The sequence below is a fragment of the Argentina anserina genome, chromosome 7 (assembly GCF_933775445.1).
Source record: "Argentina anserina chromosome 7, drPotAnse1.1, whole genome shotgun sequence".
Lineage (NCBI taxonomy): Eukaryota > Viridiplantae > Streptophyta > Magnoliopsida > Rosales > Rosaceae > Argentina > Argentina anserina.
The window spans coordinates 12,211,772-12,227,223 of record NC_065878.1 but is presented as its reverse complement, the minus strand read 5'-3'; the positions used below and the strand labels follow the sequence as shown (position 1 = coordinate 12,227,223).

The following is a 15,452-nucleotide window of genomic DNA, read 5'->3' as shown; positions in this document are numbered from 1 at the left end:
GAATTAGATGAAATTTTGTATAGATGATCTTGAATAGCATACATAAATATTGAATCGCTTATGATGAAAAATTTTGACCAAAAAGTGTGCCAAAATTGAAACTTCACTCTGGATAGAGACTGTATATATATATATATTTATATTTATATATATATTTTTTGGTACTACACTAAATCATTAATACTCTTACTCTCTATATACTTCCCGATATAACTCTCAGTTCTCTCAGTCCTTCACTCTCTATCAACTGCTTGGTACTACACTGAATCACTAATACTTTCACTCTCTCTATCATTCCCGAGATAACTCTCAATTCTCTCAGTCCCTCATTATCTATCAACTACTCACTGCTATGCATTCTCCAAATCTCTATCATTCTATCAAAGATTCAAAGTCTCACCTCCCTCTTAGTCCCTCCATCACTACTGCGTATTTAATTATACACCTCACTCTCTTAGACTCTATTAACAGATTGTAAGCTTATATAAGATTATTTTAAATTGGGTTTTCTTATTTGACTTGATTATGTTTATAATTTGTTTCTAATCTTGTTGGGTACTTTGGTTTTTGCTTAGAGTCTCTGGAGGCTGGATAGAGGCAGGCATAGAGTGACAAATCAAACAATGGTGTATTGGTTTCAAATACTAAATTGAGAATTTGATTATGCTTTTTTCTAGTATGAACTCTAAGCTTTGTCAAATGATTATTGCTAAAATTTATACTTCTTATTGATTTACATTAATTTAATTTTAGTTTTAGGTTCTATGACTTCTATTACAAATTCACAATTAATATGGATTTTTGTATTTGCTTCCTAATGTGTTTTCCCTGCTGTTGTGTTTGCCTTGCTATTGTGTTTGCATGTTTGCCACATTTTGTCTAATATAAGCATTGTTTCTTAATCTGTAGATAGTCTCTAATAAATTGTCTGATTCAATGTCGAAGTCAAAGTAATTTAAAAAACTTACTAGATGGTATCCAATAATTAATGTATCCTCTTCAAGTTCAAATCTGATTTTTACTCATTCCGTAGCTTCTCCAAACTTTGATGATGCACCATTCCCTTTAGAGTCTCCAGTCAGTCCAATTAATGATTCTAAAAAAGAGTATGCTGATTTTGATGACAATGAGATGGTGATTCATGACTTTGAAAATTTATCGAACCGTATGATTAGATTTACTTAGTTTATTCTTATATTGTATTTGATGAATAAGGATCCCTCAAAGTGTACTTTTTCCCACTTAATATAAGTCTCTCACACCCGAGATTTTTTTTTTCGTTTCATAGAAAACTCAAGCCCACCCGAACTCCAATTCCTGGATCTGCCACTGTATATTGGATTTAAAGAAAAAAATTTGAAGAAGCTAAGTCACTATAGTTATAAAGTGTGTTGTAGGAGAATTACTCTCCGTAATCTTCTGGTGTATCTTGTCCTAATTAGTATATGTTAATCTAGATAATGAATGATATATAATCTCTTATTCAACGGGATACTCAATGTAATATCTATATATAAGGCATTCTTATCAATGAATAAAGATGATACTTCTCATATTCATGATGCGTATTATATTCTTCTATAACACATTATCAGCACGTAGTTCTAGCTTTATACTTGATAGTTAATAACCCTAATTTCTGAAAAATTCCTTCTGTCTTGAAAATAATTCAACAGAAGAAGACGCAAAATTCATTATGTCATGAAAAATTTCGATAAAAGAAGAAGAAAATTATCTGCTGAAAAAAAAAACCAAAATCGATTTGACCAAAGAACACTGAGAAATCTTTTCTGCGCACCCCCCTTCTTCGCCGACATGTCTTCCGTCTAGACCAAGAGCCGCCGAGTCAAAAACCCAGCCCCGTGCGCACGTTCCCTTCCGTAGCATGCTGCCATGCATTTTGAGTCATCGACGATGGAGACTCACGCCAACACTAATCCCCATAACCGACAGCACCTCTCTTGCTCCAGATCTGCCCAGATCGTGTTTCTATCCTTTGCCAGCTACCCAGCACCTCCGGTGAAGGACCGGCGCTACATGCACAACGACCCCCTTATTTTGCTCGTCGTCCTCTACGGTTCAATCTGGTGTCTAGCTCTGGTGACGCCTTGAAGCCCAGAGCCTCTCGACTTGCTACCCGGATTTGCAGACCCTACCCGGTCGGAGTTCTCCGACCTGACCACGACAGAGAGGATTTTACCTCTTCGGTAAATCGGTAAAAAAATATGGGTATGGTAATTGTGCCCCTAGGTAAGAAAATATTTTTACTCGTTACTGTAACTTTATTTTAATTTTATTGTTTTTATTTATGTAATGAATTTAAACTAACCATACGTTTTCATTTTGGTGAAATTTATTACACGACGATACGAAATTGAATAGCGAGAGTTACTTCGCAACGCATTCGTAAATTCAAGCAAGATCGTGGAATTAAACAAGAGCAACATTTATACGTTGTTTATTTGGAAAACAACCAAGTATGTTTTATTTAATGTTGTTGATGTCATGCAAATTTAAATTCCTCTGAATTTTGTCTTTCATCGGGGACTTTTAACCTCCATTTATTTTTTTAACCCGATTCTTTCGCTTCTCGGGTGGTATACAAAGATATGATTTCCCTGGTACCGAGTTTTAGGAGCGACTGGGAGTGCTGTTGTTACCATTCGTAGCCATTGTGTGTAGCTACAAGTTTGAAAAAAAAGGGACAAACATCGGTTTGTGACGGAAATTGTCACTTATAACATTGTGACGGAATTTGTCACCGTTTATTGAACTGAGTTACCATACTTTGGGACTTGACCTACAATTCAGTACTTGGAAGTTTTATCGGATTTTGATACTAATGAATCTTCCCTCTTGTTGACCGCAACATGCGCCTGAAATTTGACATTTTCATGTTGGATGTGTTATGAACCTAGTCCAGATTAATTTCTTTGGTGCAACATCGTTTTATTGAAAGACAAACATTATGGTCAAAATATACAAGAGCGAGATATGAGAAGTTCTTGAAACAAAACACTCATTATATGGAAGAACATGAGAATATCTTCTCACTATTATACATTTCAAAGCAATTAGACATTGCGATTATAAAATGAAAAGAATGAAGTATAAAACTTCGGTTAACAGTCTGAATGAATGTTTATTCCCAATCTTCTATGACTAATGTTACTTAATTGATGCATTTTTAAATTGGTTCATGGTCAAGACCTCAATACAACTGTTGGCTATAAAATTCTCATGAAGTTCAAGTAAACGAACATATGAGAATGCCTCGATGCAATTATGGTTTCATTACCAAAACCAATATGTTAATGCAATATAACGCGTTACATACTACATGGAAGTACCTACATAAGAACACATTTTTAATTGTGGCGTTAGTTAGGCTCTTACATGATCTTTGATGTTATTATACATCTGTTTCAGTTCTCCATAATCTTTGGCGGATTAGGTCATTATCTATTGATTTTGATCAACACTTTGCTCTCGGCTTTATTTCGAACCGACAATTCTTGTTGTAGCATATTTATGCCTCGTTGGCATGATGAAGTCTTGATTGATGTCTTAGTATGACATGTTTCCACCTTGTTTTGGTGATGATTTGTAGTGTTACATGTCATGTAATCACTTTATATCCCACCGTTTCAAAATATGGTGATATTTTTCACAAAGTTCTAATTGAACTAACACTCGTATAAGATTAGGGGAGTGTCAAACTATAACAGGTTCGCGAGTCATGGCCTTGGCAGTATCGCCAAGATATTCTGTCCGCCGCCCCGTTTTACCCCTAATGGCATCAAAAATTGGCCGAGCTCTTGGCTCGGATCCTAGGCCATTGGCAGCCCCCTCGGAAGCCCTGCAACCTCCCTGTCGAGACCCCTGCATCCCCTGTAAGGCCCCCCACAGCCACCCATGTAGGCTCCCCTACAGCCCCCTACAGGCCACCTGCAGCCCCCCTGCGAGGCCCCCCCCCCCCGCAAGACCCCTGCACAGCCCCCCGCAGGCCCCTGCATGACCCCCCACAGGACCCCCGCACGGCCTCCGCAGCCCCTCGCACAGCTTCCTCACGAACTCGTAGCCTTTTTGGCTCTATTTTGTTTTTACGCTGGCAACTTTTTGGGTATGCCTAAGCAACACCAATCCTTGTATTTGGATTTATGGTGTATATGCATGATATTTGTATGTCAAAATTACTCGTGAATCACGTTTGAGGGTATAAAACCCTTAAGTAACGTTATGCGGCCATTTGAGACTATATCAGTGCACTTGCCGAGCTTTAATTTGTAATATTTATATGTCTTAACATAAGACTATTTGTCTCTATATTCTTATTTATGAATATTTTCAAGAGACATTGAGTGCATAGCTAGAAGAACTTATAGCTATTGATGGATTTAATTTTTAATCCATTGTGACTACGATGACTAAATCATCACATAGAATCACGAGCGGTTTAAATGTTCAAGTTTAAATGCCTTATAGCATTATGATTCAAGTCACATGCTTTTATGCATCAAGAGAGCAATTGAACCTATGAAATGGTTTTTGTCATAGTAGTTGTCTACGTTGATAAATTAATAACGAAACCATGAAATGGGTGAGACGATAAGTTACTTGAAGGGAATACTTATACCAACGTGTATCACCTAGAAACTCATTGTGAAAGAAGTTCTTGTGTATTGCTTCTAATAAGGAGTACATCTCATGAGTCGATATAATGTGAATTGTATTCTTTCACGTTACTATGATTCAGAATAATGAATCGGTGACTCGTATAGGCTATTCTTTTGAGATGTAATATATGTGTTAACAAGTGCATAAGCCCCCTCTACGATCCTTCAAAGAATAGGTTTGGAGTGACATACACCTTCCTACGTTAAAGAGAATGCGACATAAGATGGAAGCCGAAATTGGCTTAACATGATTCACTTTGTGGATGAAATATCTTATGGTGATACATATATCATGGTTAAACTTGTTGGATTATAATTCTCATATATTCTAACGCCGTAAAACATGGAATTTACTTATTCTATGTGCTCAATTTAATTTAGACTAATTCATTTCCATGTTATGTAGAATATCTTGACAAAAAGAGAAAAATGTGAAATTCCGGCAATTTTCCGAGTACCACCACTTTTAGCAGTACTATTATGGTGGAGCAATACCACTTTTGGTGGTGCCATGCATTTTCCGACTAATATGCTAGTTTAAAATTTAAACATTCATGCTTAAACTTAATCAATTTGAGTATGATTGTTTGCCATGACATGATGAATGATAAAGACTTGATTAACCTTAGTTGTTTGGAGAATGATAGCATATCATATGTGCATGTTAGAGTTATGAACTATAATCACTTAGAGATAAGCATGGTTGGTTTGCATGATTTCTTAATCTCTAAACTTTATGCACTTAGGGTAATGTATTTGATACGTAATTGGATTCATATGCATGACTTGAGTAAGTACTACATCCGAGAGGGGTTGCTTGATACCAACAAAGGAGATTGTCCCTTGTCATACCCGAGAGGGATACAAGAAGAGAAATTAGCTAGTTACAGTGACATCATTCAATTTAGTAGCATCATTGTTCACAAGAGAAGCTAGAGGTGGAAACCTTAAGTCCTAACTCTCATCCATTTCATCACATCTAGTTTAGCATAGCCTAGTTTACATTTTAATTGGTCATTTAGTTTTTAGAAGTAAATCCACATCCGAAACAAAGTTAAATCACTACGACATCTTGCATATATCCACCATGAATTTGGGTTCACTTGTGAGCCTTGATTTGTGACTTGTACATTTGCATATTCTTCTAGCATCCCTTAGGTTCTCCTAGTTAGAGAGGGTTTTTTCAATCCCTTGGGTACGACATCTCATACTCACAATCCCACTACACTATAACTTGACCCTTATACTTGAGGGTGACATTTGAGTCGAAAAGTTTTTGGCGCTGTTGCCGGAGATTGGAGGGAAATCCAATTCCTAACTCGGTTTGCCTTCAGGGAAGCTAGAATTTTACTTGTCTTTGTAAATTTTTCTATTTTTCAGGTCTTTTCCCTAAAACGATCGATCGATCGTTTGCCATGTTTCAGTTTTATTTCTATTTTTTGTGTGTCAACTTGTGTTCTTACCTTTATTTTAAATGGTTATAGGTGTTTATGAATCTCATTGGTAAATCAAGTGAAGAACATCTATCTCCTCCAAGCACCCCAAGTGACGATCAAGATCTTATCATTCCAGATAGTGAAGAGGAAGAAGCTAATCTTGATAAGACCATCACTCTTATTTATAGAAGGAGACCAAAGGGTTAAGGTTTGCTTGGGAAATATGGTTGATGCACTAAGGCCATTGAAGGACTAGACAGTTCACACTTTCACAAATCATCCAAGTTGCATTGTCTTACCACCATGTGCTCATGTATTCCATATCATGCCAAGCACTTTGCAACTTATACCGGCTTTTGATTGTGGTTTTGCCGGTGATCCATTCAAGCACATCAAGCTATTTAATGAAGTTTACTCGAAGGTCCAACTCAATGGTATTGATGAAGACAATCTTAGGCTAAGGCTTTTTCCTTTCTCATCGAAGGATAAGGCCAAGGATTGGTTGTACAAGATTCCAGCGGCAAGTATCACCTCATGGGATGAGATGAAGACCACATTTCTTAAGAAGTACTTTCCACCATCTAAGAGCAATGCATTAAGGAACTCCCTCATGACTTACCAAGAGTTCCCATCGGAATTATTTCATGAGTCTTGGAAGGGATTCAAGGACATGGAGTAAAATTGTCCTAATCATGGTGTTAAGAAGTGACTTTTGTTGAGCACCTTCTATAATGGGTCAAGCCAAGAGTCTAAAAGAAGAATTGACAATGCTTCAAGGGAGCTTTATGGAGAAGAATGATATTGAAGCGGAAAACATTCTTGACTCACTAGCAGAGACATCACAACTCTATGATATTCAAAGTGACAGGAGGCCGATGAAGGAAACGAATGTGATTTTGAAAGATCAACAAAGAAGAGCCTATGAGATGGAGCAACCCAACACTAAAATGAAAATTGAGTTGAAGAGGATCAAAGCGAACATGAACAAGAAGTTAGATTTGATTCTCAATCCTCAAGGAAATAGAGAGCATCTCCAACCTATGTCAAGTAAGATGGTTGAGCAAGTTTGCTTAATTTGTGAAAGTGACTAACATGAGACAATGCTTTGTCCAAATGAAGGTGCATATCAAGTTAACATGGAGCAATGCAACCAAGTTGGTTTCTAACCCAAACCAAGGAATAATCCTTATAGCAACACTTACAATCCCGGATGGAGAAACTGCCCTAACTTTGAGTGGGGAGGCAATCAGAACCAAGACCAAGGGTTTGTGAATCGTGAGCAAGGCCAAGGTTTCCAAAGGCCTAGTGGTGGCTATCAAGGTACAGGCTCCTCCAACTACAACAATCAATTCCAAAGGGCTCCCTATCAACCTCAACCTCGAGCACAACCTATAGTTCAACATCAAGAGCTATTGAAGAAGCCAAGTGTTGAAGACTTGTTGATGAGTTTCATTGTGGAGAACAAGGGTAACCAAACCAAGCAAGATGAGAAGATCAATGTTTTTCAACAAGGCATGAGCAAACTTGAGGTACAAATTGGGTAACTAGCTAATGAGTTATCTTAAAGGAAGCAAGGTGTGTTTCCAAGCCAAATGGAAAACAATCCAAGGCATGAAGCCAAGTCAATTACTACTTTGAGAAGTGGAAGGCAAGTTGAGAACAATGTGTACATGTCTACCAATGAAGAAGTGGTGTATCAAGCGGTTCCAAAGAAGAGTGGCATGATGGTTGTTGCTAATGATAAGGGAGAGTTTATCCCTCAAATAGTAGTAAATGGGTAGAGAGTGTGCATAGACTATTAGAAGCTCAATAGTGCCACAAGGAAATATCACTTTCCATTATCATTCATTGATCAAATGCTAGAGAGACTTACCGGCCATGAGTATTACTGCTTTCTTGATGGGTATAGTGGTTACAATCAAATCTCCATTGACCCGGAAGACCAAGACAAGACCACATTCACTTGCCCATATGACACATTTGCTTATAGAAGAATGTCATTTGGTTTGTGCAATGCACCGGCAATTTTCCAAAGTTGCATGATCTCAATTTTCAGTAAGATGGTGGAGATGTCCATTGAAGTGTTCATGGATGACTTTAGTGTGTTCGGGAACTCATTTGATCAATACGTACATCACTTAAAACTTGTGCTTCAAAGGTGTGAAGATAACAACCTAGTCTTAAATTGGGAAAAGTGTCACTTCATGGTGCAAGAGGGAATTGTTCTTGGACATGTGGTTAGTGCAAGGGGAATTGAAGTTGACAAGGCCAAGGTGGAGCTTATTTCTAAGTTACCACCTCCACACAATGTTAAAGCAATTAGAAGCTTTCTTGGACATGCTGGATTCTATCGAAGATTCATAAATGATTTCTCCAAGATTTTCAAGTCCCTTTATGATTTGCTAGTCAAGGATGCTCATTTCGTATTTGATGAACATTGTTTGAAAGCATTTAAAACAATCAAGATGATGCTCACTCAAGCCCTTATCATGATTGCTCCGGATTGGTCTCTACCTTTTGAGTTGATGTGTGATGCTTCAGATTATGTTATGGGAGCGATTTTGGCTCAAAAGAGAAAAAATGTACTTCATGCTATTTACTATGCTAGTCGTACTTCGAATGATGCACAAGTTAACTACACCACAACGGAGAAGGAACTTCTTACAATTATCTTTGCTCTAGAGAAGTTTAGAAGCTATTTGTCTGGAACCAAAGTTGTGCATACCGATCATAGTTCTTTGAAGTATCTCTTGTCAAAGAAGGAGATTAAGCCAAGGTTGATACGATGTATCTTATTGTTGCAAGAGTTTGATATCGAGATCAAGGATAAGCCGAGCAAAGAAAACCAAGTGGCAGATAATTTGTTAAGGTTGGTGGAGGGAGGTGATGATTCATCTATTCTTTTGAATGACAACTAGATCCTATTTTTTTAGTTGAGATTTAACTACACCACTTTTTTCTCTTTCTCACAAAATCATGGCTCCCCATTGTCCAAAAATCTACACCTATATTATGCAAAAATTTGATTTGATTTTGGGTGTAATCATCACCTCTATGTCCATTATTACCTAGCCATCCACCCAATTTCTTCTTTATCACCCACTTCTTCCATGACCATTCACTTCTTTTATGATCATTCACTTCCTCCATGATCACCCACTTCCTCATTTATCACCTACTTTTTTCATGATCACTCACTTCCTTTCATGATCACCCACTTCCTCTTTTATCACACACTTCATTCATAACCAACCACCCCACTCACTACACTATTATCTCTCATTTTCTCTACTTTTTCCACCATCATTCTCCTTTACAAAAACCATCATCACCACCATCTCCAAGAGCACCATCTCCACCACCAACCAAGAGAAGAAGAGCGGACGAGAACATTTCCATCTACCCATCTCATTCTAAAAACACCAAGTTTCATCACTTCATCATTCATCACTTCATCATCAACTATTTTTTATACACCATCATCAAGTAAGGAGGAAGAAGATGAGTATAACATCATTTGAGGATCTCCATCATAACCACCTTCTTCACTATCACGTCAAAACCTTCATGAGTTCATCAACATCATCCTCAACTTGAGATTCACTTTTCATTAGCACTCTAATATTCTAGTTCAAAAGTTAAACATTCATGCTTAAAACTTAATCAATTTGAGTATAATTGTTTGCCATGACATGATAAATGACTAAGGCTTGATTAACCTTAGTTGTTTAGAGCATGATAGCATATCATATGTGCATGTAAGAGTTGTGAACTACAATCACTTAGAGATAAGCATGGTTGGTTTGCATGATTTCTTCATCTCTAAACTTTATGCACCTAGGGTAATGCATTTGATACTTAACCGGATTCATATGCATAACTTGAGTAATTAAGTACTACACCCGAGATAGGTTGCTTGATGCCAACAAAGAATATTGTCCTTTGTCATACCCGAGAGGGATACAAGGAGAGAAATTGGCTAGTTAGAGTGACATCATTCAATTTAGTAGCATCATTGTTCACAAGAGAAACTAGAGGTGGAAACCTTAAGTCCTAACTCCCATCAGTTTCATCACATCTAGTTTAGCATAGTCTAGTTTACATATTAAGTGGTTATTTAGTTTTTAGAAGTAACTCCACATCTGAAACAAATTTAAATCACTACACCATCTTGCATATATCCACCGTGAATTTGGGTTCACTTGTGAGCCTTGATTTGTGACTTGTACATTTTCATATTCTTCTTGCATCCCTTAAGTTCTCCTAGCTAGAGAGATTTTTTCCAATCCCTTGGGTACGACGTCCCCTACTCACAATCCCACTACATTATAACTTGACCCTTATACTTGAGGGTGACCTTTGAGTCGACAAAACTCAAACCATAACACTTAGATGTTATGGAGCACCCAAAACAATGACAAAAGTTAAAAAAAACAAAAATTTTAGGATTTACATATTGTTGACTTGTCATTGTGAGGACCGATTAACCTACTTTTAGGTGGGCTATTGAGGTGTTACTTACGATCAATGATATCTAATATCCAATGCTACCTACTCACAAAATTTAAGCATATTTGGAGACTGGGAACATGGTGAACCGCTTGACACAATTTGTCACTGACCTCCGGCGAGTATTCCAACCGGTTTGGTGAGACGATAAGTTACTTGAAGACAATTCTTGTGCCTACATTATTTATCACTTACAAACTTATTGTGAACGAGTTCTTATGTATCACTTCTAATGATGTAGGCATCTCATGAGTCGAAATAGTGTGAATTGTATTCTTTCACGATACTATGATTCGAAATAATGAATCGATGACTCCTTTCGGTTATTCTTTTGAGCAAAGAAGTTAAATGGATCAATATAATCCCTATAAAGTAATGAATCATGTGCATAAGCCCCCTCTATGATCCTTCATTGACTATGTTCAATCTCCAAGCCTATTCATTAGCAAAATTTAGGAGTGACATACACCCTCCTACGCTAAAGAGAATGAGACATAAGATGGAAGCCATAATTGACTTATCATGATTCACTTTGAGGATACAATATATTATGGTGATACATATATCATGGTTAAACTCAAACCATAACACTTAGATGTTATGGAGCACCCAAAACAATGGCAAAAGTTGAAAAAACTTAAAATTTCAGGATTTACAGATTGTGGACTTGTCATTGTGAGGACCGGTTCACCTACTTTTAGGCGATACTTACGGCCACTGATTCCTAACATCCAAAGCTATATATTCACAAAATTTGAGCCCATTTAGAGACCTGAAACATGGTGAACCGCTCGACACAAGTGATCACTGACCTCCGGCGCGTATTCTGGCCGGTTCGGTACTTCTCCGACTGGTGGCATTGGATTTCTAACACTCATGTTTACTTGCCCCTAAAATTTCGTAGCATTCGGGGTTCGGAAAGTCTGTGAACCATTCAAAGAAGTGTAAAACAGAGGTTCGGTATTGGTTGTTGATGTGCCTAGGCTTCCAACAAACCATAAGCTACGACTTGTAACGTGTCTTGTTTTACGGTATCTATCTATATCACCATCATTGACGTTACGGTTGTAACGATTCGCATGTTAGTGTTTCAAGTCTAATAATATGCATGTTTGTTCACGGATTATGTGAACGGTTTATCATCCACATATTTTATGTGCCAAATTGCGCCTCCACAAGCGCATAATTTTGTCTTTGAATAAAACATGAATTTCCACCTATGTCTGCTTATATAAAGACCTTAACAGGCACTCTCGTTTAGTCAGTTTTGATGAGCCAGTCTCCTCGTCATTAGGGGGAGAGAAGAACAAGTTGTTCAAGTTAAACGACTTGGTTTTGTCGTGGTTTGTCTTACTGTACCTCATCATGTTCCTAATAGTCCTACAAATGGAAGTGACGGGATTAGAGATACATGCTGTAACTATGCATGTAAGGATTGATGTTTGACAGATGGCCATGTGGTCACTTTTGTTGGTGACGTGGTGACTCTACAAATGTGGTAGATGGTGTCACTAGGCAATGGCTCTCATGTAAGTGTGGAGAGATCACTTGGTTCGATAATACAGCTGAATGCGAGTTATGGCACAACTTGATCTATGATCAATGATACTCACTCATTTGTTTTCTTGGATGATGGTTATTATTGGTGGACGCCTCAATATCAATACTAATCCAAAGAGAGATCTCGACAAATGACAATGTTGAAAGAGTTTGATGTCGGACCATACATACATACTCTGTTGGGAAATTCCAACATTGTAGATTGACCTACATGGAAAGTGCTATCCGGCAGGAATTGATGGTGATGATCGACCTACGTCACCGCTACAGCCTCCTGGAAAGCCTTAGGATCCAGTTTTAACAAAGAGATAGGTTATTGGTCAACTTTAATGAAGCGATTTCAAAATCTATCCAGATTCGTAAGTCAACTTCCACGGGACCTATAGGGAAGGTCACTTGTTGGAAAATGGTGAATTTGATATCATTGGAAAGCTCTCAATGTCTATTTTTCAGAGACACCAACCATTTGACCATATCTATTATATTGAGTGAGTTATAGCTATTATAGTAAAATAGGACGGATTTGTCTGCAACCTGCAGCTGAGTCAACTTCGACAGAGCTTTGTGATCTGCTCAGAATGAACTAGATTATGAACCATATATTATTAGAAATTCAGGGGTGTCTACTTTCCAGAACGTTTTACGGTTCACCCATACATATTGTATAAAAGAAGTTATGATTGTTTAAGTGCATGAAGGTCATACGCGTAAATTTGTTTTTCATTACAAACTCTTGTTTTGAGTTGTCATATAATTCTCTATCTTTTGATCCATGTACGGATAAGTGTACATGTTTGATTTAAGAATGTTTGGTGAGATTTGATATTTAATCATTGATTCATTGCTACTTTTGAAGAATGTGAAGAGCGTTCGTATACACTATTTATCTAAACTCTGAGATTGAGTTACTGATCAATGGGGTTGATTTATAAACTTAAGGAAGAGTCTATTCCACATGTTATCTTCAACTGTAGTTGATGTGTTGTGCTCTTTTTTCCTTCGACCAAGTTTTTTATTTTACCCAAGAGGTTTTTGTTTTGCTTGGCAAGGTTTTTATCGAGGCAACAGTATTGCACCATGACATATTAGGATCGCGATACAAGGGGGAGTGTTGTAGGAGAGTTACTCTATGTAATCTTCCAGTGTATTAGGACATAATTATTATAGGTTAGTCTAGATAAAGAATGATATATAATCTCTTATTCAACGAGATACTCAATGTAATATCTATATATAAGGTATCCTTATTAATGAATAAAAATGATACTTCTCCTATTCCTTATACGTATTACATTCTTCTGTAACAAAGTGCATTTTATAACTAAAGCTAACATAGAAATTTTTTTAAGAGCATCCTAGTTTTAAAGCTTTAAATGTTATATTTCGTCGTATGTTCAACTGTGCTATGATATAATTAGCCTATGTGGTTTTCTCCTCGCCACTGGACAAGTTGAGAGTGATGGCTCATCTACACTACACTCAAAGTGAGTTTGAGTTTATCCCCCCTTAATATAAATTGTATGAGTACATTTGGTGGTACGGCGGTGAGATGACTAAAGCTTGGGCTGGGCTGGTTGGGTTGCAAGTTGGTTGACCTTTTTAGGGTTTTGGTTGAGTCTATTATGGGTCAAGGCCCATATCTATTTATTTAGCTTTGGTTAAATTTCTATTTTGTTCTAGTTCTCAAGATTGTAGGAGTGAGCTTCTTCTTTGTGTGATCATATTTAGTATATGATAAATCTGATCTAAAGTGTACTCTATCCTATGTGCCACTGTGGGAGTTTGTTCCCACAACTTCTTTTTCCGTCTGTAAGATGGTGGTGGAAATGTATGTAATGAATGGTCTTACCATGTACTTGCTACTAATTAATTTGAAAATCGTAACAATATTTGATTAAAATAAATAAATGGTCTTCAAAAACGCTCCGAAAAAAAAAACACATAAATTCTCTTGCCAGCTAAGCTGAACAAATCAATAATTCGACTAGTACTATAGTCCTTCACCTATTGGATACTCTTTGCTATCTAAAATTGTACAATCATGTTAGTCGGATACCATTCAATCTGACCTTAAGAAAATAACACACAGATTTGATTGCTTACCACTTCATATCCAAGGATCAACTCATTATATAAATCAAAATTTCATGTATTGTGTCACTCTTCTTAGGGGTGGATATATGGAGGGCTTCAAATTTGGCCGAACGCCAAAAACATTTTTTGACAATGTCAAGTTAGTCAGTCCCATCTCTAAATTGAAAAGGCCATAAATATTAAACCTAATTTCAGAAGCCCCTAAATCCCAATACAGTTATACAGTTCGAAAATTCGAAGTCAGAACTTTAGACAAAGAAATACGCTTACCTTCCAAATCGAGCTGAGTTCTTCTTCTTCTATGTGGCAGAAGAGTGGGAGGACTGGAGGCCTAGAGCAGTAGTGAAGAGTGGCGGAGGACTGGAGGCTTGGTCTCCTGGAGCAGTAGCGGAGAGTGGCAGAGGACTGGAGCAGCAGTGGAGACTACGAAGTACGAAGATGCGCACCTCTTCTTATGAAGAGTGGAAATTGATCAATGCACTAATTTTTTTTCTTGGGCTAGCATCAATGTACTAATTTTTTTAAGCTTCAAATTTCTACATGGGCTCTAGCCCAGACAAGCCTGGACTGATCCGCCCCTGACTCTTCTGTGTACAAAAGCAAGTTATGAGTTTCGGATACTTCTTTTGCACTTTTGCGTCTCCTCCTTCCTCTCATTGTCACCGCCGAACTTAAAGAGACTTATAAAAGTTGGAAACCCATACCAACAAAGGCAATCCAACACAGCAACACTGGTGGTGATAGCTAAGGTTGCAGTCTCTACTTGCAAGTTACAACAGAAATCCAAAACGAAAGACCAACGTGTAGTTTTGTTGTCTGAGACCAGGTTCGAACTAGGGACCTCTAGTGTGTGAGACTAGCATGATAACCGACTACACCACCCAAACGATGTTCTACCAATCGAGAAGCAGAGAATATAACCTTGCCTCTCACTAGTTGAACTTCTGCTGTTGCATTTCAGAAGACTTGCGGCAGGAACAGCTTTAACTAGCTGATTTTTCACTATGAGACCATATATATACGTTCTTAATATCATAGATTTAATTTGAATCAATCTCAATTGTTATTTGATGAATTTGTTTGCAAGTTCCGACCATCATAACCAAATATCGATATATTTATGGTAAAAGTGGAGATCTTTTTCCCTACAAGTATATATCTAAAACTCGTGCGGACG

General features: G+C 37.5%; 1 non-coding gene across 1 annotated transcript; it reads right to left on the bottom strand.

The window, feature by feature from the left end:
• Positions 1-15,088: 15,088 nt before the first annotated feature.
• TRNAV-CAC (transfer RNA valine (anticodon CAC)) lies at positions 15,089-15,162 on the bottom strand. Its single transcript has one exon. It is a non-coding gene; the product is annotated as a tRNA-Val (tRNA).
• Between the last annotated feature and the right edge of the window lie 290 nt (positions 15,163-15,452).